This window comes from Phaethon aethereus, assembly GCF_964289735.1.
Source record: "Phaethon aethereus genome assembly, chromosome: 1".
Classification (NCBI taxonomy): Eukaryota; Metazoa; Chordata; class Aves; order Phaethontiformes; family Phaethontidae; genus Phaethon; species Phaethon aethereus.
In genome coordinates, this window is record NC_138575.1 from 166,661,845 (window position 1) to 166,689,251 (window position 27,407).

The following is a 27,407-nucleotide window of genomic DNA, read 5'->3' on the forward strand; positions in this document are numbered from 1 at the left end:
GTCAACTATACCACTCAGCTTGATGTCATCTGCAAACTCGTTGAGGGTACGCTCAATCCCAGAGTCTGTGTCATTGATGAAGATATTAAACAGTACTGGTCCCAATATGGACCCCTGAGGGACACTTGTCACCTTTTGGCCCATAGGGCTTGCACAACTACTTCCGGGAATTAACAAATATTTTTTGTATGTTTTAACTGGATTGAATCTTGTGTCTGCTTCACAGCATATCACAAGTAGTCAGTCATGCCAACACATCATATGAGTACTTCGTGCACGGCACAGAAGTGGGAACAGGAGGTGAAACAGGAGAAATTCCAAAAATAAGCAAATATTGACTGAAGATTTTGTATCCAGAAACCATAGCCTTATCTGATTGTAAAGCCAGTCCCTGATTTCTCAGAGCAAAAAATGAGCCAGATAACTTTAAACGTTTGGAAAACCATAGTTTGGATAGCTTGTTTTAACTGAAAGGCATTGTGGAGACATGCAAGTGCTTCAGCTCTCACATATGAAGCATGGAGGGAGAAGACAGGCTGTGATGAGCAACTGGAGGATGGCTGAGTATGAAAAATTTGTTAGCCAGGAGAGGACAGATAATCACACACATATATGAACTGACACTTACTTTCACTTTGTGCGGCATTTGAATAGCCTTATTCAAGTTAAGAAGAACAATCAAAAAAGCACCATCTTCTGAAGGTTCATTATGTTAGTAAGTCTTGAATTCTGACTTCTTTCAGAAGGTCTGATACAAAGTCTGATACAAAGCTTGTGTCTGAAAATATAATGAATACCTGGCTAAAATAATTATTTGAGTTTGGTGCACCTTGAAACAAGGTGCAACCAAAACCAGCCATATTCAGCAATTTACCTCAGTATTAACAAGATTATAGGATGTTTAGCACATTTTTCAGTTTTCAGGTCATCTTCAAAATATAATTCATATGAAAATGAATTTTCAATACTATTACTGAATCACAAGTAACACAAGGGCACAGAAAATCAAGTCAAAGTGTGAAATTATCATCAATCTTTTGATTAGCAAGTATAAGAATTTTCCACATTTGCTAAAAGAGTAGTGAAGGATAAACTAGAAAGAAAAGTTAGAGACAGCAGTGCCATATGCTAGCTAAGGTGTTTTTAGCTCTATTGAATACAACAAATTACTTATTCATATCCTACTTCCTGATTATTTAATTCTCTGAGTCATTTCTTCCCCCTTTCATTCAGGTAACCAAGAAGAATAACATGAACACATATCAGTAATAACACATTAACATATCTCAGTCATAACTGTATTGGTTGTTTAATGCTCTGTGCTGCAATTAAATAATAGTTTATGTGTTTATTTTCTCAGCCGAAGAAAATAAAAGTGAATCATACAATTCCACTGATGTATTTTTTATTATTTAAAAAAATAAAAATATTATTTAAAATTTCTATTTAAAAATAATCAGTCAATACTGATTTTAAGATTGAGAAGGACAATTTTAGCTACAATAACTGGCATCTGTGAAGCTTTTTGAAGTTCTCTAGTGAGTGATATTTAATGCAAAACAGTGTTTTATTGAAAGTGAAACAGCTTATGGGAAAATCAGCATTCAAGAAGAAATTAAAACTAAAAAGCAGTCCTAATTCCAAGATTATTAGTGTTGACAATAAACAAAAGGTCTGATAATCTATCCCACTTCTTAAAATGATAATAACTCTATTGAAATCTGTGGGCTCATATATGTGAAACTCATGAAAGTAAAAACATGGTTAGGTTTTACATTTCTTAAAAAATAATTAGTAAGCACATAGAGAAGTTAATTATAATATTTCAGCTAGTAAAGATATATTTCAGCTTGTAAGGGTATATTTCATCTGTTTTACCAAGAAATAGGAAGCTAATTGCGTGGATAGAATTTAACACAAACCAAAAGACAGAGAAACCTGTGTTAGATGATTTGAAGGAAGATGTCATCCATATATTTGATGATGTGTTGGTTTTGACTGATAGATATATTTTCTTCATAGGAGCTAGTATGGGACTACGTTTTGGATTTGTGTTGAAAACAGTGTTGATAATATAGAGATGTTTTCATATTGCTGAGCAGTGCTTACACAGAGTCAAGGCCGCTTCTGCTTCTCATACCACTCCATCAGTGAGAAGGCTGGGGGTGTACGAGAAATTGGGAGGGGACATAGCTGGGACAGCTGACCCCAGCTGACCAAAGGGATATTCCATGCCATATGACGTCATGCTCAGCAAGAAAAGCTGAGGACAGAAGGAGGAAGTGTGTGTGTGTGGGATGTTCAGAGTTATGGCATATGTCTTTCCAGGTAACTGTTTTGCGTGATGGAGCCCTGCTTTCCTGGAGATGGCTGAACACCTGCCTGCCGATGGGAAGTAGTGCATAAATTCCTTGGTTTGCTTTGCTTGTGTCCGTGGCTTTTGCTTTTCCTATTAAACTATCTTTATCTCAACCCATGTGTTTTCTCACTTTTACTACTCTCATTCTCTCCCCCATCACACCGTGGGTGGAGCAAGCGAGCAGCTGTGTGGTGCTTAGTTGCCAGCTGGGGTTAAACCACAAGCAGATGATAACTTGAAATTTTCAGTAAAATATCTTAGAGGAAGAAAGGTGAGGGCAAGAGAGGGACAAGAACAAAGCCTTAGGCACATCCTAACATGAACATTAAAGAGGAAATGGACATCATTGGCAAGAGATGCATTATATATGCATATACACGTCTGTGCGTATATATATACATGTAAGGAAAATGTTCATCAGTGCTGTCACTGTCTTTTTATTTTTAGCAACTTTAGTACTGTGCATGCACTTGTAGTAAATAGAACCCCACAACTTTCTAATGAATATTAGAAGAACTGCAGGCTGTTATCTTGCAAACACATTGTGTATAAACTCAGATCACCACCAAGAATCTCTGGAATTATATCTAATTCTTAATATAATTTGACATAAAAGATCTATGTTTCTTCACAGTCTGTGTTTCTGAAATTCAGACAGACAGAAAATTTTTTCCTGGATATGTTATTTTCTGGAACAGATAGAAATCTGTATTCACAATATCCCTAATTCTTGATAAAGTTCATTCACTTCCGAAATGTAAAACGTGGTGCAGGTGAATGTTTCTTAAACGTAAAAAAGCTTATGACACCATAATTATTCTGTTTGAAATGACCCATTGTTAGCTGTAAAAAACAGGGAGTTGATATTTTTTTATTCCCCAAAGGGTATGCTTATCAATGTCACACATATTTTATCTCAAGTTCTCTTCTTTTTATTGGAAGCAACAAAGTACAGAAGATTAGAATTTGTATAAATTACATCATAACTTATTATCTTAATAGTTCCACCTCTTCCAAGTTCCTGTTCTAAATGTTCTTCTTCCTTATATCCAGGAGGTTCCTGGAGTGCATTGGTGATAACTTCCTCCTCCAAGTGCTAGAGAAGGCAATGAGGTGTTCTGCTGGACCTCATACTTACTCACAAGGAGGGGTTCACTAGGGATATGAATATCAAAGGCAGCTTTGCATGCAGTGACCATGAGATGGTGTTCATGATCCCAAGGGCAGGGAGGAGAGTGAAAAGCATGTTCAGAACCCTGGACTTCAGAGAGCAGGCATTGACCTCTTCAGACATCTTCTTGGAAAAGTCCAATGCATTAAGGCCTTAGAGAGATGAGTGGCCCATGAAAGCTGGTTAATATTCAAGAATCACCTCCTCCAAGCTCAAGAGAGCTCCATCCCAACACATAGGAAGTCAGGCAAAAATGCCAGGAGGCCTGTGAGAGTGAACAGGACATCCTGGCCAAACTCAAACAAAAAAAGGAAGCATACGGAGGGTGGAAACAAGCACGGGTAACTTGGGAGTTACACAGAAGCATTGTCCAAGCATGCAGGAATGAAGTCAGGAAAGCCAAAGCCCAAATGGAATTGACTCTGGCCAAGTACGTCAGAGGTGTCAAGAAGGGCATCTGCAAGTAGATAGGTGACAAAAGGAAGACTAGGGAAAATGTGGGCCCATTGCTCAACAAGACAGGGGACTTGGTTACACAGGACGTGGAAAAGGCCAAGGTACTGAATTCCGCCTTTGTCTCAGTCTTTACTACCAAGTCTGACCTTTGGAAATTAGAGGTCCTAGAGACCAGGGAGAAAGGCTGGAGGATGGAATATTTATCTTTGGTTGAAGAGGTCATGGAATACCTATGCAAACAGGACATACGCAGGTCCATGGGCCCTGATGGAATGCACACACTAGGGCTGAGGGAGCTGGCAGATGTCATTGTGAGGCCACTCTTGACAGTCTTTGATCAGTCATGATGACTGATAGAAGTGTTTGAGGACTGGAAGAAAGCAAATGTCACCCCATCTTCAGGAAGGGCAAGAAGGAGAAGCCAGGGAACTACAAGCTAGTCAGCCTTACGTTGATCCTTGGAAGGTAATGAAGTAGCTAATCCTAGAATCCATTTCCAGGCACATTAAGGACAAGAAAATCATCAGGAGTAGTCAGCATAGACCTTCACCGAGAGAAAGTCATAGCTGACCAACTTAATAAACATTTACGATGAAGTGACTGGCCTGGTAGATGACGGAAGAGTGGTAGATATTGCCTACCTGGACCACAGGAAGGCCTTTGACACTGTCTCCCATAAGATCCTCATAGGGAAGCTGTTGATGTAAGGACTGGATGAGCACACAGTGCAGTTGATCAAAAACTAGCTGAATGGCCAGGCACAGATGGTGGTTATCAGCAGGGCAAAGTCTAGTTGGAGGCCAGAAACTAGCAGTATACTCAGGGACCGAAACTAGGTTTACTCTTGTTTAATATCTTCATTAATGATCTAGATGATGGGGCAGGGTCTACCCTTAGCAAGTTTGCAGATGACATCAAACTGGGAGGAGTGGCTGATACGCCAGAGGGTCATGCTGCCTGTGGTGGATTGAATTGGCTGTCTGCCAGGTGCCCACCAAGCCACTCTGTGACTCCCTTCCTCATCTGGACAGAAGGAGAAAATGCAACAAAAGGCTCATAGGTCAAGATAGGGACAGGGAAATCACTCAGCAGTTACCATCAGATGCAAAAGAGACTTGACTTGGGGACAATTAATTTAATTTATTGACAATTCACAATGGAGTAGGATAATGAGAAATATGAGCAAAACTAAAAACACTTTACCCTCATCTCTCCTTTATTCCTGGGCTCAACTTCATTCCTGATCTCTCTACCTCTTCCCCCAGGCATCTCAGGGGGATGGAGAATTGTGGTTGTGGTCAGTTCATCACAAGTTGTCTCTGACAATGCTTCCTCTTCACACTCACTGCTGCTGCACAGCAGTTTTTATCCCTTCGTAACTATGTTATCACAGAGATGCTACCACTATTGCCGATTGGCTCAGTTTTGGCCAGTGGTGGGTCCATCTTGGAGCCAGCTGGAACTGGCTCTCTCAGACATTGGGAAAACTTCTGACATATTCTCTCAGAAGCCACACCTGCAGTCTCCCGGCTACCAAAGCATTGCCACACAAACCCAATACAGTGCCATCTAGAGGGGCCTCAAAATGCTGGAGAAATGGGATGATAGGAGCCTCATTAATTTCAACAAGGAGAAGTACGAAGTCTTGCACCTGGGAAGGAACAACCTCATGCACCAGTATATGCTGGGGGCCACCCAGCTGGAAAGCAGCTTTACATAAAATGATCTGGGGATCCTGGTGGACAAAAAATTAAACATGAGCCACCAATGCGCCCTTGTGGCAAAGAAGGATAATCGTGTCCAGGGCTGCATAAGGACAAGTATTGCCAGAAGGTTGATGGAGGTGATCCTTCCCCTTTACTCAACACAGATAAGGCCACATCTGAAGTCTTGTGTCCAATTCTGAGCTCTTCAGTACAAGGGAAATGTGGACATACTGCAGAGAGTTCAATGAGGGGCCACAAAGATGATGAAAGGATTGGAGCATCTCTCCTTTGAGGAAAGGCTGAGAGAGCTGTGACTGTTTAGCCTAGAGAAGAGGAGGCTCATGAGGGATCTTGTCAATGTATATAAATACCTGAAGGGACAGTGCGAAGAGGACGGAGGCAGACTCCTTTCATTGGTGCCCAGTGCCCTTCTGCCCCACAAAAGACAGTGAGCAGAAACTGAAACACAGGATCTTCCCTCTGAACATCAGGAAACACTTTTTTTACTGTGAGGATGGTTGAGCACTGGAATAGGTTATCCAGAGATGTTACGGAGTCGCCATCCTTGAACATATTTAAAAGCTCTCTGGACATGGTCCAGAGCAACTGGCCCTAGGTAGTCCTGCTTGACCAGGGGGATTTGACCAGATGACCTCCAGAGGTCCCTTCCAACCTCAACCATTCTGTGACTATATCTAAAAACTAGAAGCACTGAAATCAAAATGTATTATACTGTATATTTATAAATTGTCATAACATTTTCATCTGTTCTAAAAGAAATTTGTGTTTATTTGTTTATACAGAAGAAATCTACTTAGCATTCACTTAGAAATATTGATCAATTGTTGTGAAAACAAGAAAATATTCCTTTTAAAGATATGTAGTATTTATAGCAACCTTGCCAGTTTTCTCTCTCACCAGTAGTCCCTGGGAATGGATTTTCTTTACAGAAATTACCCTTAATGTTGATGTTCCCAGCCTTTTCACTGTGGCAGTTTGCTTGTTGCAAACACTGATGAGGTAATGAGAAAAGATTGTAGTATTACATCATCACAGGATTGTAAAGCTCCTGAATAGATACAGCTCTAAAACCCCATCCTAAGGAGTTAGCATATAAAGATGTCTTACTGTCAGACTAAGCATCTTTGCATATATGACTTAAAGGTGGTGTTTAATGCAAAAAGGGAAAAACTGAAGTTAAATTTGCTGTAATACATTCTGGTTCTGGAACACATGTCCACAGCACACGGCAGCCAGCAATGAAGGTCTTGGATGTTGCCAATCCTAGGTGGGCACCACACACATAAGTAGGGAGCTAGCTGCTGGTTAACGTTACACCTTCATTGAAAGTGAATTGAATCACTTTCAGAAGGTGATTTCAGAGGGTGATTCAGGTAAATCACTCCAGAGGGTGATTTACTGCAAAACTTCACTCTTTGCTCCACCATGGGGGAAACCTTTTCAAGTCCACCAAGCTCAAGACATCGAGCTTAAACACAGTGCAAATTCATATTGAGAAGAAACCTGCCATCACACTAAAACACATCAGCATTCTGTTACACAGAAAAGAAGAACAAGAGATGTGTTTCTTGTACACACTACAATATCAAAAGGTCATGTTTAGATTCTGATGTAAACAAAAAACCTTCATCAATAATTCAGTTTACGTCCCTCATTCTGAAGCATTTTTATGTGGCAGCTAATGTTAATTAAATTTGACACAGGATTGCAGCTCATATGAGGCATGATTTGTGGTGCCTGTCATCCTTCAGGGCCTGCTTGAATAATCAAGTTACAGCAAAGTACTTGCCTCTAATCCATCTCCCAGGAGGCTAAGGACTAGTCTGTAAGTTTAATTAGTGGTTTAACCGATCCACAAATATGCCACCAAGGTAATACCATTAGCTGTTCTTGGCTGTCTGTTCTGTCCTGCTCATTACAGAGAAGACAAGATAAATAATTGGAAAGCAGGCTGTTTTGCCTTGGTGTTCAGGTGTTTACTCATATCATGAGCAGTGAGTATCTTAAGTGTTTTATTTCCTGAAGGTGCTTGACTTCTACTCTGACACATTATTTCCTGAATAGCTCCCTTCCTTGAGCTGCTTACCTTAAAAACATGCATGGATGGTGACTTGCTGAGTTATTCAATTACTTGGGTTGCTCTCATTTTACAGCTCTGGTTGATTTGCTTAGGATGCTTGATTCATAAACACAAACACATGCAACACCAGTTTTCTTTCACAGAACTATTTGCCTACTGCATATTTGAAAAATCTATAGCATTCAAAGACTATGTGCTCTTGCAATCTACCTTGGCGTGATTAGTCAGAGACAAAAAAAATAGGTAATGTGAATAAACTCTTCAAATTTGTAACAGACCCTCTTTGAATAGCTTTAATTTCACACAATAAATGCAAGTGGCACATGCAACAACACCATTATAAATTCATTAAACAAAAGGGAAATGAATACAGCATATCAATTGTTGCAATGCACTGAAATGAATTGGTTCTGTAATCTGTGAAAAGGCCCTAAGGCATCCATGTCTGTGAGAATCTCAGCCAAAATGTTTGAGGATCCCTCCATTCAGTTCCTCTTTATATATCAAACACAAACTGCTTGTCATTGTCACCTTTCAAAGCTGATTACTATCTATCATTTCTTATTTGTCATTGACTCCAACTCCCCATTTTCCTGTGATGCTGTATTTATACTGCTTAAATTTTCAGTCATGATACCAACATGTTTTCCCCTATGTCATCTGTTATCCTTTAGTGAGTGTCCTTAACTGTGAGCAAAATACTGATTAATTATTTGATTTTTTTCATCCCAAGTTTTTAAAATAACTGGAATTTGCCATTCTTATTAAATCAAATGTCAAGTATCATTGCTGGGACTGTAGGTCATGCTATGAAAATACTTTTGTGGAACAAGCTCTATGTAACATTTCTGAAACACTTTTTTGGAGGATGATATTCTTCCCATAGTTATTGGGGAATTTTATTCTAATTCACGACTAGCTACTTGAGATTCCATTCTTGAAGTATTTTAAATTGCAATATTAGTGTTACTTCGTATACATTTTCTAGTAAATATTGGGATTTATTTTCTAACTGCTTGTCAATTACATTATTGGAACATTGGGTAAAGTTTTATTCTTCAAGAAAGAGAGAATTTAATTTAGCAAAAAAAAAAAAGGTAAAATACAATTTTCCCAGGAGAAGACTTCAAATACAGATTGTGTAAAAGGTTTCAGATTAATGAAAATCTGATTATCTAACTACTAAAATAATTTGAGACACATGTTCTTTTGAAAGACTGCTGTCTTGCCGAGTAATATATAAGCACCTAAAGGTTTTAAAAATATAATTTCCTGAAACTGGAAAAAAAACCCCACACCACCAAACGTGATTAGGAAGGAAAAAAAATGCAATGTTATGTTGATTGTGGCTCACTGTACAATAAAATTTTGTCATCTCAATGTCATTTTCATAGTGTATTCAACACCTCTGAAACTGTTTCTACGGCTCAGATTTGCAATAGTTTTAAAATTGAAAACAATTCTATCTAGAGACTTCAAATAATATGGGACCAATTTTCTGTGAGAATATATGCACTAAATAATTATAGTATTATGATGACATATCAACATGAATTATACCCAACATACCCATTTTTAAAAAGAATAGCAAGGAGGACCCTGGGAACTACCAACCTGTCAGCCTCCCCTCCGTGCCTGGGAAGGTCATGGAGCATATCCTCCTAGAAGCTATGCTAAAGCACACGGAAGACAAGGAGGTGATTTGAGACAGCCAGCATGGCTTCACCAAGGGCAACCAACCTAATGGCCTTCTAGGATGGAGTGACCACATCAGTGGACAAGAGAAGAGCTATCCATGTCATCTACCTGGACTTCTGTAAGGCCTTGGACATGGTCCCCCACAACATCCCTCTCTCTAAATTGGAGAGAGATGGATTTGATGGGTGGACTGTTGGGTGGATAAGGAATATGTTGGATGGTCACAACCAGAGGGTAGTGGTCAATGACTCAATGTCCAGTGGGAGATCTGTGACAAGTGATGTCCCACACTGGGACCAGTACTCTTTAATATCTTCATCAGTGACATAGTGGGATTGAGAGCACTCTCAGAAAGTTTGCAGATAATACCAAACTGAGTGGTGCAGTTGACATGCCTGAGGGATGGAATGCCATCCAGAGGGACCTGGACAAGATCAAGGAATGGGCCCATGCGAAAATCATGAGGTTCAGGAAGGCCAAGGACAGGGTCCTGCACCTGGGTCAGGGCAAACTCCTGATCAGTACAGGCTGGGGCATGAAGGGATCGAGAGCAGCCTTGTTACAAGAGCACTTCTCCCCTTATATCTTTCAAATAAAGACACATTTAACCCTCCTTAGAGTTGCCCCTTTTCTCATTTTTATTCTTGCAGTTCATTATTTTCTCTGTTTCAGTGCAACTTATTTTTAGGTTCCTGCCTCTTGCAGATCAGCCTACTTCTAGCCTATCAAGTGGGACTTTCAAAGACTGCATTCCCTGTTAAATCTTTTCCTTACCCTGAGCAATTTGGGAATAAAAGGTACATCTTTTTGAAGAAAATAAAAGGAATTTATGCATAAGTTGTGAAGAAGTTTTAATGTGATGATAAAGATAGAATTGTTCAGTTTATGTACATGATAGCTTGAAAAAAGGTAGAACTCAAGTAAGGTAGCAAACAACTGAGAAGTGAAAGAAATCCTATACAGAACATATAGAAGCATTATCAATAAATATATTCAGTCACTAATTTGACCAACTTGTGAGTTGCTTATGGTGTGCCAGACAGCTTGGGCAGCCAACTGACCTTATCTTTTACTCTCTCTGGACCCAAGTCCCAGAAGTTTCTGGAAATCCACCTTCAGCTATTTTCTCTGTTATTAGCTCATCTGTCTTTTAAAGTTTGCAAAGACCAGACCAGCCATACATAATACTAGAGCTTTGCTTAAAATGACATGTAACTAATCATGTAAGAATGTCGTCCTATAATAGCAAAATTACTGATTTTTACAGCTATGGTAGAGTATTCTGATATAATCACCTCACTTCTACTTAATGTTTTTCTCCCAGAAACTGAGGTTTTTCAAAGAGTGTATCAGTTTATAGATCAGAATGGACACTGTTGTTTCCTAAAACAACATTTTCAGTTTTGGGTTTTTTTAATGAAAGCCGGTATTTAGTTTAAAAAAGAATGTTTATACAAGCTTAAGATAGACCTTAGTACCCTACTCTGGGAATTCTATATGCTAGCTTTTAGAGTAACAGGTTTTATAAAATAGACAATATTTAGACCTAAGTTAGTTTGTTCTCTATTGGAACCACCAGAAACTTGTATTCTTAAATGAATGATATTGCTAGCGGTTCAACTCACTGTGTGTTTGCAATTTCTTTTAAAAGTCATTACATATCATAAAATATAAGTAATACGATAGAAGTAATATCGAAAGAACTGTTTACTGTCTGCCTAGAGTTTCTTCTTCAGAAGGAAGCATAACATAGAAGTGGAAACGATCACTTATCAATATGTCAAAATCAATAAGGCCAGACTAAAGAAGGACTGTGGCTTGAGAAAATGTTATCCTTGACAAAGGGGCACCACTTAAAAGATATACATGAAGGAAAAGTATAAATTAATATATAAATAACAGTTATGCTAACTATTGTAATATTTCACACTTCTTTGGAAATACATTTAAGTTATTATAGACTTTGTCTTGAAATTTCAGATTTAGCATTATAACTGATTGCAGAAGAGTAACTGATGTTCCATTTAACAGAACATGAGGCCTTCATTTTCTTCATGGAGACCTTCATGGAGTCCTTTTGAGCCACGTAAAACACACATATTGTCTGAGACATATAAAATAATTTATAGACAGACAATGTTAGAAACCAAAGACAAGTATAAATATAAAAATCCTGTTAAGTGTTGTTAGGATGTCTCTCATTTTCAGAAAGATTTTATCTGAAATATACTGGTTGGTACTAAGTCAATATTCTCCTGAAATTCTGTCCAAAACTGTTATATGTGTTTTTTTAAATACAACCAATATATTAGCTTTTTTTCTTTTACTGGAATTTGTTTTTCAAAAACACCATACATATGTTTTTATTATAACCTATTGTTATCACATTCTGATACTTTGGTGATTCTTATAATCTTTAGTTTTGACACAAAAAAAAATGCAAATATCACAGTTCTTTTGTAAGATCAGATTTATACTCTTTCTAAACCTAGTATCCTTCCTATGAAAGAACTGAATTTTCTTTACTTTTCACTATATGTTAAAATTTTTTTGTGAACATCAGCTATAAATGTAATGAGAAATTTATAGAATACTCTGCAGATGAGAGTCAACAAGTCATGTGGTTTAACCCCATCCAGCAACTAAGCACCACACAGTCACTTGCTCACTCCTTCCAATCGCATGATGGGGGAGAGAATCAGAGTAGTAAAAGTGGGAAAACACATGGGTCCATCTCCAGGGAAGCAGGGCTCCGTCATGCATAATGGTTACTTGGGAAGACAGACACCATAACTCCGAATGTCCCTGCTCCCTTTCCTTCTTCTTCACTCATCTTTATATACTGAGCATGATGTCATATGGTGTGAAATACCCCTTTGGTCAGTTGGAGTCAGCTGTCCTGGTTGTGTCCCCTCCTCCCAACTTCTCGTGTGCACCTCCAGCCTACTCGCTAGTGTGGTGGGGTGAGAAGTAAAAAGGCCTTGACTCTCTGTAAGCATTGCTCAGCGATACAAACACATCTCTATATTATCAACACTATTTTAATCCCAAATCCAAAACGTAGGCTCACAGTAGTTACTATAAAGAAAATTAACTCTAACCCAGCCAAAACCAGCACAGACAAGCAAATATATGCTTTTTGAGTTTCTAATATAAACCGTAGTTCATTTACCTTTAAATGCCTCTGCAGTTTTTGTTAATGTTTGTTTACAGTTTTCATTTACATTTACGGTTTTACTTGGGAACTAGGGAGGGCTGAAGCTGACTTTTTAGAATTCCTGATGTAAACACATCATGGTGTAACGTTCTCACAGCCCCCTTATCTACAGTTTGACACAATCTTCTACATTAATAACATTGATTTATACCAAAAATAACTGCTTAAAGAAATATCTATTAAAACAAGTTAGACAAATATAGTTTCAAATGAGTCCATCCTTCTTTGCAATACCATTTGCAGTGATTCAGAAAGTTTGCTGAATAAGGTGTTCATTATCATAGAATCATAGAATGGTTTGGCTTAGAAGTGACCTTAAAGATCATCTAGTTCCAACCCCCCCTGCTATGGGCAGGGACACCTTCCACTAGACCAGGTTGTTCACAGCCCCATCCAACCTGGCCTTGAACACTTCCAGGGATGGGGCACACAATTCTCACTCCAATACTTATTTCATAACATTACTGTCTAAAAGTTGTTTTTCCCTAGTTTGAACACAGCTCTGATATGTGTGTCAATATGGTACATATCATTAGTAACAACATCATGGAGTCCTTTTGAGCCATGTAAAACACTCATATTGTCTGAAACATATAAAATAATTTATAGACAGCCAATGTTAGAATCAAAAGACAAGTATAAATATAAAAAATCCTGGAAATTATATGTAATAAATTATTGTGCAGTTATTACACAATAGGAAGGGGAAAGAAAGTGGTAAAAAAACATTAATATGAAAGGAAATTTAAGATCTTTAGGAGGAAAAAAACAAAACTTGATTCTGATATAACAATATGATTACAGGACAAAATCCACCAGATAAATAAAAATCAGAATGTTGTGAAAAATAAATGTGGGATAACTCTTTCTGCAGTTGAGAAGCTGAACTGATTGTATGGGGTAGTGCAATGATATCTCAGGGTAACTTCATTAGCATTAAGTTTGTGTTGGACCACTTAATTCTGTCAGAGAACTATTTTTCTGGTTCCAGATATTAGTTTGGTTGGTACTAGGTCAGATGTCCAAAGCAAGAGTTTTATACTTCTTATTTCTTAAATAAGGAGAGTCTAGGTGTGCAAGAAAGGAGAGGTAAGCAACCACTGGCCATGCAGCTAAAAAAATGTGCAGAATCCAAGATGAATCCCTGGCGCAGACACCATCTAGCAATGACTGGATCATGTCTCCTCTATCTAGGGCTCATTTTTTCTATTATAATTTATCCTTGGACAACTAACTGGAGAAGACAAGGCAAATCCAGGCAGCTTAAGGGATCTCACAGTTTTTGAGCTTACTCTCTAGTTCCCTTATATAGATGCACCCCTAAAGACATGTATGGAAAAAGGTGCCTGACAAAGTCAACCAATAAGAAGCCTTAAACATAGCATTTTGTCTTAAATCTTAAAATTTTTGTAGGGTTTAGCTACCTAAATTAAGGTGTGGGAAAGAACTGCCTCTCTCATCCTAGTCTCACACAGGTGTTTTTTTCAACCACTAATTCTGGCTGTTGCATCCTTAGCTCCGAAAGCTGAGCAATCCTGTGAGTCTATCATAGACTGAAAGGAACAAACACTTTTTATCAAAAGGTAATTGTTTGTAGATACATATTTGGGGTAGAGATTAAATCCCACCTTTTGCCATGGAGTGTTCTAAATACTCTGCGAGAACTACTTGTATACAGTATATCGCATACCATATAAAGCATATACTGTGCATACTTTTCTGTTCTGTATACTACATTATACACATTAGTCTTTCTTTTCCAGTTTGCACCAATGGTTCTTTAATTATCTTATGTCAAGCACAACAGTATCAAAGCAAAGGAATGGAGAGCATTTTCAACTGAAGTAACAGAATCATGGAATCACAGGATGGTTGCGTTGGTAGGCACCTCTAGAGGTCATGTTGTCTACCCTCCCTGCTCAAGAAGGATCAGCTAGACCAGGCTGCCCAGGGCCATGTAAAGACTGCTTTTCAATATCTCTAAGGGTGGAGATTCCACAACTTCTCTGGACAACCTATGCCAGTGCTCAGTCAACCGTACAGTATAAATGTGTTTCCTGGTGTTCAGAGGGAAGCTCCTGTGTTTCAGTTCATGCCCATTGCCTCTGATCATCTCAGTGTGGACCATTGAAATGAGCCTGGCTTATACATATTGATAAGATCCACCCTGAGCCTTGTCTTCTCCAGGCCAGCTCTCAGTCTCTCCTGATATATAAAGGTGTTCCATATATATATATAAGGGAGTTAAATCCAGTTGGCAGCTGGTTACAAGTGGTGTTCCCCGGGGCACAGTTTTGGGGCCGGTATTGTTCAGTATCTTTACTGTTGTTATGGATGAGGTAATCGAGTGCTCCCTCAGTAAGTTTGCAGACGACACCAAGTTCAGCGGGATTGTTGATCTGCTCAAGGGCAGGAAGGCTTTGCAGAGGGGTTTGGACAAGCTGGATCGGTGGGCTGAGGTCAACTGTATGAGGTTTAATAAGGCCAAGTGCCAGGTCCTGCACATCGGTCACAACAACCCCATGCAACGCTACAGGCTTGGGGAGGAGTGGCTGGAAAGCTGCCCGATGGAAAAGGACCTGGGTGTGCTGGTTGACAGCTGGCTGAACACGAGCCAGCAGTGTGCCCAGGTGGCCAAGAAGGCCAACAGTGTCCTGGCCTGGATCAGAACTATTGCGGCCCACAGGAGTAGGGAAGTGATTGTGCCCCTGTACTCGGCACTGGTGAGGCTGCACCTCGAATGCCATGTTCAGTTTTGGGCCCCTCACTACAAGAAGGGCATTGAGGTGCTGGAGCCTGTCCAAAGAAGGGCAATGAAGCACAAATCTTACAAGTAGCGGCTGAGGGAACTGGGGTTGTTTAGCCTGGAGAAGGGGAGGCTGAGGGGAGACCTTATCGCTCTCTACAACTACCTGAAAGGGGGTTGTGGCGACGTGGGTGTTGGTCTCTTCTCCCAAGTAACTAGTGATAGGACAAGAGCAAATGGCCCCAAGTTGTGCCAGGGGAGGTTTCGACCAGATATTAGGAAAAATTTCTTTATAGAGAGAGTGGTCAAGCATTGGAACAGGCTGCCCAGGGAGGTGGTGGAGTCACCATCACTGGAAGTGTTCAAAAAATGTGTGGATGTGACACTTCAGGACATGGTTTAGTGGGCATGGTGGTGTTGGGTTGACGGTTGGACTTGATGATCTTAAAGGTCTTTTCCAACCTTAATGACTCTGTGATTCTGTGGTATGAAAGGTGTTCCAATTATTTCATTGTCTTCATGGCCCTTTGCTGGACTTGCCCCAGTAAGCCCGTGTTTCTCTTGTACCAGGAACCCCAGAGCTTGACCAATCCAGATGTGGCCTCACTAGTGCTGACCTGAGAGGAAGGGTTACCTCCCTCAACCTGCTTGCAACACTGTTCCTGATGCAATCCTGTAGGCTGTTGGTCTTTTTGGTTGCAAGGGCACACTGGTGGCTTGTGGTTAGATTCTTGTCCAGAAGGACCCCCAGATCTTTCTCTGAAAAGCTGCTTTCCAGCCAGTTGACCACCTGCCTGTCCTGGTGCCTGGAATTACTCCTTCCCTGGGGCAGGGCTTTACATTTCCTTTTGTTAAACTTCATGGAATTCCTGCCACCCCATTTTGCCAGTTCTTCAAGGTCTTTATGAATGGCAGCACAATAATTTGGTATCAGCCCAGTTTTGTATCATCTGCAAAGTTGCTGAGGGTGCACTACCACTGGTAGTACACTACAGCTGCTGTTTATAACTTAGTGGTAGAACATTTGTATACGACTCCCTCCAAGCAGTGAAGGAGAGTAGTTATGAAGTCAGCGACAGTCTCTTGTAGCTTGAGTAACTGATCATGCCTCTCTTCGAAAGAAAGAAAAAGAGAGAAGATGTTTCACTTTAAATATTAAACAATATGATCCCGTCTTTTTAAACATTGTGGACACATCAACATCTCCTGAAGAACTTTCAGTTTTATTTCATGATTGAGTAAAAGGAGGAGAAAAAACCTAAACTTTTATTTCCTAAACTAGTAGGTAAGCTGCTTTCTTGAAAGCAGAAGAGCCCAGTCCAGATTTCTCTGCCATTTAATAATTAATTTTTCATATAGAGTAGAACTGCATCAGAAATTTGTGAAGTACTCAATTTGGCTTTTGCAGGATTGCGTGATTAGTGCTGTCTACTGAGAGATTAAAACAATGACAACAAAAAATGAAAAAGACCATCTAGGAAGACTTAATGACTCGTTAGTACAAATGGTATAATTCATAAATTATATCTATGGTGAGACACAAACTCTTACAAGTTGCAGTTAAGAAGTTCACAAATTAGTTAGAACTTGCTAGTGAAACCATGCAAATGCAAATTAAAAAGTGGACTAAATCTGTATGATGTAAATGTATGTAAGATGTAAATTTATGGTGTTAAAGGACATACACCTTTTTTTTAGCAAAAAGCAAATAGATGAAAAAACTTTGCAGAAAAATTGAATTTAACTTGTTGATAAATATAAATGTCTCCATAGAGTTACTGGGGTGAAACCACCCTTCCTTCCTTCCTTCCTTCCTTCCTTCCTTCCTTCCTTCCTTCCTTCCTTCCTTCCTTCCTTCCTTCCTTCCTTCCTCCCTTCCTCCCTTCCTCCCTTCCTCCCTTCCTCCCTTCCTCCCTTCCTCCCTTCCTCCCTTCCTCCCTTCCTCCCTTCCTCCCTTCCTCCCTCCCTTCCTTCCTCCCTTCCTTTCTCCCTTCCTTCCTCCCTTCCTTCCTCCCTTCCTTCCTCCCTTCCTTCCTCCCTCCCTTCCTCCCTCCCTTCCTTCCTCCTTTCCTTCCTCCCTTCCTTCCTCCCTCCCTTCCTTCCTCCCTTCCTCCCTTCCTTCCTTCCTCCCTTCCTCCCTTCCTTCCTTCCTCCCTTCCTCCCTTCCTCCCTTCCTCCCTTCCTTCCTCCCTCCCTTCCTTCCTTCCTTCCTTCCTTCCTTCCTTCCCCTCTCCCTCCCTCCGTCTTTGTTCTTTCCAAAGCCAAAGGCACCTGCTACTTCAAGAAATTTATATGATTGAAGAGTGCACAAATCATTGATTTGATTGATATGACAGCATCATAAACAATGAACCGCAGTGCAAAAGAAATAGGAAAAACAAATCAGACAAAACATAGAAGTCTACATAGCTCTATATCAGATTTAGTAATTGGGGTAGAAATAGAAACAGAATAATAAAAGCAGTACTAATCTTATGTCCAGAGTAAGCTAAGTAGCTGGGAAATTAATCATCTTGCAAATTGTGCCATTTTAAGGGTAAAACATGCACAAGAGTGCAGTCAAAACATGGCCTGGAAGTATATGAAAGTAATAAATAGGAAAAAATAGTTGTGCAGTTCACAAGATTAGAAAACTATTTATTGGAGTTCTGAAAAAATAAACACTGAAAATAATAGAGAACACAGACTGGGACATGTTCATTAAGAATTAATAAATGTTGAAGCACTCAAAAAAGAGAGGAACAGAATCAAACATAAGAAGTTTCTGTACTTAAAGAAAAAGGATTATAAGAATTAGAAAGTGAATCAGTAATGCAGAAATACATGGCTTTTTAGTAAAGAAGACAACATCTCTGTACAGACTTTGACGTCATGGACCTGAATATTTCTGTCTAGGATCCCCTGATGTTGTTTGTGCAAAAGAGAAATCCCATCATGGGATATGAAGGTAATGTACCTGGCATACTTTGTGAATATGGAGATGTTTTTCATATATTAAATTGCATTTAAAAAGTAAAACATCACCTCTATATAGAACTTTACAATTCTCCAGTGGCAAATATACAAAGGAAAATGCCCCAGGAACATAAACATATCTTATGTGATATGAGATCTGACAGAAGAACTACAGATGATGTGCAGTTCTGTTCCCCACAATTTAAAGAGGATGTTAAGGTACTTGAACGTGTGCAGACAAGAGCAACAAAGCTGATAGAAGAGCTGGAAGGCATGTCCTATGAGGAGTAGCTGAGAAATCTATGTTTGTCTAGTTTGGGGAAAAGGAGGCTGAGGGGTGACCTCATTGCTCTGTACAGCCTCCTGAGAGGGGAAGTAGAGAGGAAGGTGCTGAGCTCTTCTCCCTGGTATCCAGTGACAGGATGCATGTGAATGGTTCAAAGCTGTGCCAGGGGATGTTTAGACTGGACATTAGGAAGTATTTCTTTACAGAGAAGGGAGTCAAACACTGGAACAGGTTTCCTAGAGAGGTGGCTGATACCCCAAGCCTGTCAGTGTTTAAGAGGCATTTTGACAATGCCCTTGGTAATATGCTTTAACCTTTGGTCAGCCTCTAATTGGTCAGGCAATTGGACTAGATGATTGTTGTAGGTCTCTTCCAACTGAAATAATCTATTCTGTTCTATTCTAAAACAGAGAATGGCTTTGCAAAATAGTGCCTTTGGCATGAGGAAAACATGACATGCTAAATAAACTGAAATACAAAAGTAGGCAAATGTGCAAGGCTATATTCAGTAGTTTAAGTTATCTCAAGCCTCATTCAGAAAGAATTTCTCAGAAAGAAACACCATCAGGTGAAGAAGAACCTTTAAGAATCATGGGTGTGATTCTGTTTCCATGGGACTGGTAAAGGTATAAACTGCACTTGCTTTAAACACAGGAAAGAAATAATACCTGTAAGCATTTTAAAAGAAGTTGGAAATGAGAAATGAATAACTGGAATACGCATGTATTTAAAAGGCTATGATATGGATATTTTACTATCTTTTTTTTTCTTCAACCTTTATGTATGCTTGTTATTGTAAATTGGCATATCCCTCTTCACAAATAGAAACTGGACATTCAGTTTTAAAGTCAGATTATGAATAAGAATAACTTAGACCATAAGAGATGATAGAGGAGTTTAAATTTCAATGAGAAAAAAATATTGGCAACTTTGGAAGTTTCTCAATTAATTTTACTGACATAAGTTTTCTTCAGTGAAGTGAAAAACTGAATGTCTAACTGAGAATACTTTGAAAAAAAAGGGTATGTTTAGACTGCTTAAGACTTTATCTTTTGTGACCAATATGGACCCCAGAAAACAAAGTCTAGTTCACCTGAATGTTTGAAAGAACATGTTCAAAAGGTGTGGTGAAGGTATAAAGAGAAAGAGACAGTGTTTCAAGGATTTTTAAAATTGGCCAGATCTAACGCGCTAGAAGCTACAGAAAAGACAGATATGGGTCTATCAGGCTTTACTGTACTAACTTCTCAGCAATAAGATTCTCAAGTGTTCATGCAGTGTTATTCATGCATTGGTATGTGCTATATAAATTAGAATTAACTAACTATAATTACATGTACTGTCAGCAAAAGGATTTGTCATAATTTTTGTTATTTAGATCATTTGACCTACAGAATCTCTACAAATATTTTTTTGATGTCTCATCAAAGGCAGCCTAGCAGAGGACAGTGGAAACGTCATTTTTATATTTCTTCACTGCTTGTAGAATTCTTATGAATTAATTGATACAGCATGATCCTCTTTGTCAATGACTTTTTCCTTCTCTGGCAGTATGTTATGGGAACCCAGTCAGAAGGAAAGGACATCTCTGTGTAAGATCTGGGGCTAGACAGGAAAATGATGGCAGATTATCTGAAAAGTAGGCTCCAGTACTGTCAAGACTTGGATGCCTATGGGCATCTCCTAAACCAGACATAAATGTGATATATACAGCAGCATACAGATGAAGTTTATTTCATCTAACTTTAAGAATAAACTATTTAAATATTTATGTTGGAACTATTCATGCTATATCCCCTGTAATGCCAATCAAAAAGAAACAAATAAATGTTCAAGGAAATTATTTCATCTTACTGTAGACAGCTTAATTAGTTAAAAATCATATTCCAGATTCCACAGATCCATTTTACTTGCTAATTTTCGGATGAGAAATTTAAATTTTGGAAGAACCTAGTCTTTCCATCAATTATAAAGGAGTCTAGAATGACTGGCTCAGTGATAAAACAACAGCAAAGTTGATAATCACTGTGTACTTTGCAAAAATTTCTGTGACAAGAAAGTAGAGAATTAAGGTAAGAAATAAGTAGAGATTGAATGTTCTTTGCTTAGGCAACAGCTGAACAAGGACTTAAAAAATAAAGAGCACAAAGAGGTAGGCATAGATATTACACAGAATCACAGAATCATTAAGGTTGGACCTTTAAGATCATCAAGTCCAACCATCAACCCAACACCACCATGCCCACTAAACCATGTCTCCAGGTGCCACGTCCACACGTTTTTTGAACACTTCCAGTGACGCTGACTCCACCACCTCTCTGGGCAGCTTGTTCCAATGCTTGACCACTCTCTCCGTAAAGAAATTTTTCCTAATATCCAATCTAAACCTCCCCTGGCACAACTTGAGGCCATTTCTTCTCATCCTATAGTTAGTTACTTGGGAGAAGAAACCAACAGCCACCACACCACAACCTCCTTTCAGGTAGTTGTAGAGAGTGATAGGTCTCCCCTCAGCCTCCTCTTCTCCAGACTGAACAACCCCAGTTCCCTCAGCAGCTCCTCATAAGACTTGTGCTCCAGACTCCTCACCAGCTTTGTTGCCCTCTCTGGACAGGCTCCAGCACCTCAACATCGTTCTCGTAGTGAAGGGCCCAAAACTGAACACAGTATTTGAGGTGCAGCTTCACCACTGCTGAGTACAGGGTTATGAACCCTTCCCTACTCCTGCTGATCACACTCTTTCTGATCCAGGCCAGGACACTGTTGGCCTTCTTGGCCACCCAGGCACACTGCTGGCTCATGTTCAGTCGGCTGTCAACCAGCACCCCGAGGTCGTTTTCTGCCAGGCAGCTCTCCAGCCACTCCTCCCCAAGCCTCTAGCGTTGCATGGGGTTGTTTTGGCCAAAGTGCAGGACCCTGCACGTGGCCTTATTAAACCTCATACAGTTGACCTCTGCTCATCAATCCAGCCTGTCCAGATCCCACTGCAGAGCCTTCCTAGCCTCCAGCAGATCAACACTCCCACCCAGCTTGGTGTCATCTGCAAACTTACTGAGGGAGCACTCGATCCCCTCATCCAGGTCATCAATAAAGATATTGAACAACAAAGGCTCCAGAACTGAGCCCTGGGGAACACTGCTTGCGACCGGCCACCAACTGGATTTAATGCCATTCATCATGACTCTGAGCTCGGTCATCTAGCCAGTTCTTTACCCAGTGAAGAGTACACCTGTCTGAGCCACGAGCCACCAGTTTCTCCAGGAGAATGCTGTGGGAGACACTGTCAAAGACTTTACTAAGGTCCAGGTAGACAACATCTACAGCCTTTCCCTCATCCACTAGGTGGGTTCACCTGGTCATAGAAGGAGATCAGGTTGGTCAAGGAGGACCTGCCTTTCATGAACTCATGCTGTCTGGGCCTGATCCCTTAGTTGTCCTGCACATGCCCTGTGAACACCCTCAAGATGAACCGCTCCATAATCTTCCCAGTACTGAGGTGAGGCTGATAGACCTGTAGTTCCCAGGATCCTCCTTCTGGCCTTTCTTGTAGATGGGCATCACATTGGCAAGCCTCCAGTCATCTGGGTCGTCCCCTGTTTGACCAGGAGTGCAGATAAATGATGGAGAGTGGCTTGGCAAGCTCTTCCGCCAGCTATCTCAGTACTCTTGGGTGGATCCCATCAGGTGCCATAGACTTGTGGGTGTCCAGGTGGCTTAGCAGGTCATTAACTGCTTCCTGCTGGATTATGAGGAGTACATTGTGCTCTCCATCCCCATCTTCCAGCCCAGGGGGCTGAATACCCTGTGGATACCTGGACTGGCTATTAAAGACTGAGGCAAAGGCGGCATTAAGTACCTCAGTCTTGTCCTCATCCTTGGTCACAATGTTCCCTGTCATATCCAGTAAGGGATGGAGACTCTCTTTGCCTCTCTTTTTGTTTTTAATATATTTATAGAAGCATTTTTTATTATCCTTTATGACCGTGGCCAAACTGAGCTCTAGCTGGGTTTTGCCTTTCTCATTTTCTCTCTGCATGACCTAACAAGATTCTTGTACTCTCCTTGAGTTGTCTGCCCCTTCTTCCAGAGATGATTGATAAACTCTTCTCTTTTTCCTGAGTCCCAGCAAAATCTCCCTGTTCAGCCAGGCTGGTCGTCTTCCCCACCAGCTCTTCTTACGGCACATGGGGACCGCCTGCTCCTGCACCTTTAAGATTTCCTTCTTAAAGACTGTCCAGCCTTCCTGGACCCTTTTGCCCTTCAGGACTGTCTCCCAAGGGACTCTCTCAACCAGTGACCTGAACAGGCCAACGTCTGCCCTCCAGAAGTCCATGGTAGCAGTTTTGCTGACTCCTTTCCTTACTTCACTCAGAATCGAGAATTCTATCATGTCATGGTCACTAAGCCTAAGATGGCCTCTGACCACCACATCTCTAACCAGTACTACTCCGTTTGTAAACAGCAGGTCCAGCTAGGCACCTCCCCTGGTAGGCTTACTCACCAGCTGCGTCAGGAAGTTATCCTCCACACACTCCAGGAACCTCCCAGATTGTTTCCTCTCTGCCTTGTTATACTTCCAGCAGATGTCCGGTAGGTTGAAGTCCTCCACAAGAACAAGGGCCAGCGAATGCGAGACTTCTGCCAGTCACTTGTAGAATGTTTCATCTGCCTCTTCATCCTGGTTAGGTGACCTATAACAGACTCCCCACAGGATATCTGCCTCATTGGCCTTCCCCCTCATCCTTACCCATAAGCCCTCGACTTGGTCTTCACAATTGTTGATTCCTGTACAATCAAAACACTCCCTAACATACAGAGTCACCCCACCCCCTCTCTTTCCATGCCTATCCCTTCTGAAGGGCTTATAGCCACCCACTGCATAACTCCAGGTAGTTAAGTCCTTTGTGGATCAGTTTTGCTGTCTTTTGAAAGTGAAAGCCCCTTTTTATAACCTCTTAGGTACACACCGTTTGATTTCAAAAGTTTTTTCCATCTTACTACAGTCTGCATATCCCTCTACTTCTCTCTACTTCTCTTTCCATTTGTATAGCTCCCTTTTTCTTTTATAGAATCATATTCTTGATTTTAAAAGGCTGTTCTAAGAGAAAAGACAATTATTTTTAAAATAAATAAACAAGGAAATCAACAAATAAGAATTAATTAAATTTACCTGAATATAGTACATAATCTCAGTTTTAATGAGATTTACCTAATTTTAGATACGAAGGAATTAGTCATTGTAAGGATAGAAAAAGACTTTTAAGGATCAGTTCTTTCCATCTTAACGTAGATGTCTAAAACTGGTCAGCTGGATCACACTCAAAACCACCTATACTTCTTTATTTAGCATCAATATAGCTTAAAGGGAAACTGATGCTGATGACGTCTCCAGTGAACAATAAGCAAAAATCAAGAAATAGTATATGTCAAAGAAAGCCTTAGACTTTTAGCTTAGATTTTTGATCTATATTCATTTCAAAACATCTTCAGGACAATGATCAAGATATACATGCCAAATTGCATGCTAACAAAGCAGAAAGACATTCAAACTGAATTTCAATTAAGACTTAATGGTGTTGAATTAAATAGTGTTTTTTTAATAAGATTAAAAAAAATCTTTATAAATGATTTTATTCAGTATTTTCATTTTGGTTTTCTTCTATCAGACACAGTTTGTCTTACTGGCCTTATCTAAGAAATGCATTAATGGGACTTGGTTCATTATCTACATACCAATTAATCCCTTTTTTGATCCATTTGTCATTTTTCCTCTTGACTTCTCAGTAACTTATCTCTTCCATGGAGAACAGGTGAACAGAGAGTGAAAAAGACTTATTCTTGGTAACTAATGCAATTGTAAGGTTAAGTTGCCTGAAATTTTATAAAGCTTTGCAGGTAGCACCTTCCCTTTTAAAGTAACTTACCATTTTGTTTGCATAGGCAACCTCCACAGGGTAAAGGTCAAAGATCATTAGACTGTTTTGATGCTAAGTCTCAAATAGATAGAATAATGGGCTTCATCTATAGCACTGGCATCCAATCATATCTAAATGAATTTTTTTCTAACATAAATGCTGTAATTATTCATTACTGAAGCACATGGTAATAATATCTAAGATACATAATTTCCCAGGTGTTTTGGTTTTTTTAAAATTATCTTTAGATCTGAGTGAGTGTGTCAACTAAGTTTGTATATCATTTAGCTAAATGGATTTGGGACTGAATATTTAAATGCATAAAAGCAATCTAAATCAAGTGCTTTTATTAAAAAAATGAAAATCCTGGCAAAATTAACTCTGTTGTTATTGTTTTTATATTGCAAGCTAATGTTCATAACAAAACAGCCACATATTTTTTTGTCTCTGGGGTTATTTAATATCATCAGATAGAAATGGATCAGGTAGTCTTATATCTTACTTTGTCACATAATAATTCTACCATTTTTTCTTAGCAGTTCATGCAGATTTAATTCAGCTGCTTTTCTTAAACATTCCTGAAAGGATTCTTCCACAGAATTTAAGAAAAGCTGTTGAGTGGTCCTTATTACGACCCTGAATGGGATGGCTGGCTGCCTGTGGATAATAAAGTTCTTTCAGTGGACTTTCAATAGAACTTCGGTACTTAACCTAAATAAAGTTCCCTAATTAGGTGAAAGTAATTGAGAAGTGAATTAGATGTTAATTTATATACCCCACCACCAGTAAGGAAAGAAACAAGCAAGTGAACTTTTTCAAATGGGGCAAACAGAGGTATTAGTCTGGAAGTAGAACCTATAAAGTAGCTAAATTCATTGTTTTTCAGCAACACATTTATTTTGTTCAATAATTGGACCAATCACTCCCACCAACTGACTTCCAGTTAAATAGGTATCCTGATGCTTTATTGAGCCATAAACCATAAAAACAATGGAAGCCTACCTTGTTTTCTAGGAGTATGTTTAATTTGAGTCATGCTGAGAAGATCCCCATATTATCTAACTTTGAATGTAATTAAAAAAAAAAAAAAACACAACAAAACCTCAGATGAGTTTTGAAGTGGTGTTATATATTGAATTTTATATAGTTTAGCTCTAAAATCATCTGGAAGCTGATTACGATTCTTCAAATTTCTGTTTTATATATTTTCAGTTTTATTTACAGATTTTCTTCTGCTTCAAATTAACATATTTTGGAGAACACTGTAAAAATACAGGACAGTAATGGTGTTTCATTCCTAGAAACAATTTATTTGCATGTGCTACATTGTAGAACTTTTTACTAATATTAAATATAAAAGAAGTGTCTAAAAATACTACAGTTCATCCTAAGTGGTAAGTTAGGTAACTGGAGAAAATTAGATAAGCCCTTTACAGCCTCCAGCTATGGCATTTAGTTATATTACTGATGTAACATTTTCATAAATATTCTCTATAATAACACCTTCCAGATATAACAAGTAAAATAGTGAAAATAAAATTTGTTCTTCATTTACTAGACAAAATAAATAGATATGCAAAGCATCATCCCTGTAATACTTTAAATAATATTCAATCCAATACTATGTCAGCTTGTAATACTGGAGTCCCATACACAGCTGAGTTGATATAATGGTCCCCGTAATTCTGCCAAACATAAATCTCCAGTGTTAAAATGTTGCGTTCTTATTTCAGACAATACCATTCTTTCTAACCTGACCAACTTTTTAATCTCTTAGAGCCTTTTAACAAGCCAAATCTCTCTTCCTTCCATGACTCAAAACTTCAGTTGTTTTTACAAAAACTGGTGAATGAAGTTGCATTAGTGTACTCAAAATATGTTGAAAATTATCACTGTGCTTATTCAAGGCTTTTAGTTTATCACAGAAGGTGAGGGGAATGTGGTCTCAAAGCAATGAAACTGATAATACGTTTCCTATTGAGCTACTTCACAGAAGACAAATACAGTTGTGTTCATGCTCTCAAGGGCATGAGCCTACTTCTTGATTGGCAAAGGACATAAGCATACGTGTTATTTCAGACTCTCCAAGTCATATACAATATCTCAAGGCAGTGAAGAACTTTGTTTTTTCCATTGCTGAATAACAATAACATAAATATTAAATATAGAATTGAAAATTTCTCCATGTGTCTCAAAAAAAAATATTTGGATTTAGCCCACAGTCATCCAGACTATCTTTAACACAGGATGTTTCCTTCCCTTTTCACCCATCCACATTTTCCAGAATGCTAGGGATATGAAAAACTGATATCCTCTCCATCTAAATCTAGCATGAATTTAAAACATAGCTGGGACCTATGTCCAAATCCAAGAAGTGGGTAATGCTCTGAGGTTCTGTAGTTATATGGTCAAGCAGTGGAACGGGCTGCCCAGGGAGGTGGTGGAGTCACCATCACCAGAAGTGTTCAAAAAACATGTAGATGTGACACTTCAGAATATGTTTTATGGGCATGGTGGTGTTGGGTTAATGGTTGGACTTGATGATCTTAAAGGTCTTTTCCAACCTTAATGTTTCTGTGATTCTGTGATTATATTTGGTGTTTTGGAAATAAATTTCCATGTTATCATCTATAAGCAGAGAATCTTATACCATATAGTTATCTTATATCTAGCTGATAGAAAACCTAAACATATTAAGAATGCCCTCATTTCTCTTGAGTGCAGAGCTCCTGGCTTTAGCTGTACACCAAGTATATCTGTCCTTGGGAATTTAAATATGTAGTCTGCCTCTTAAAGG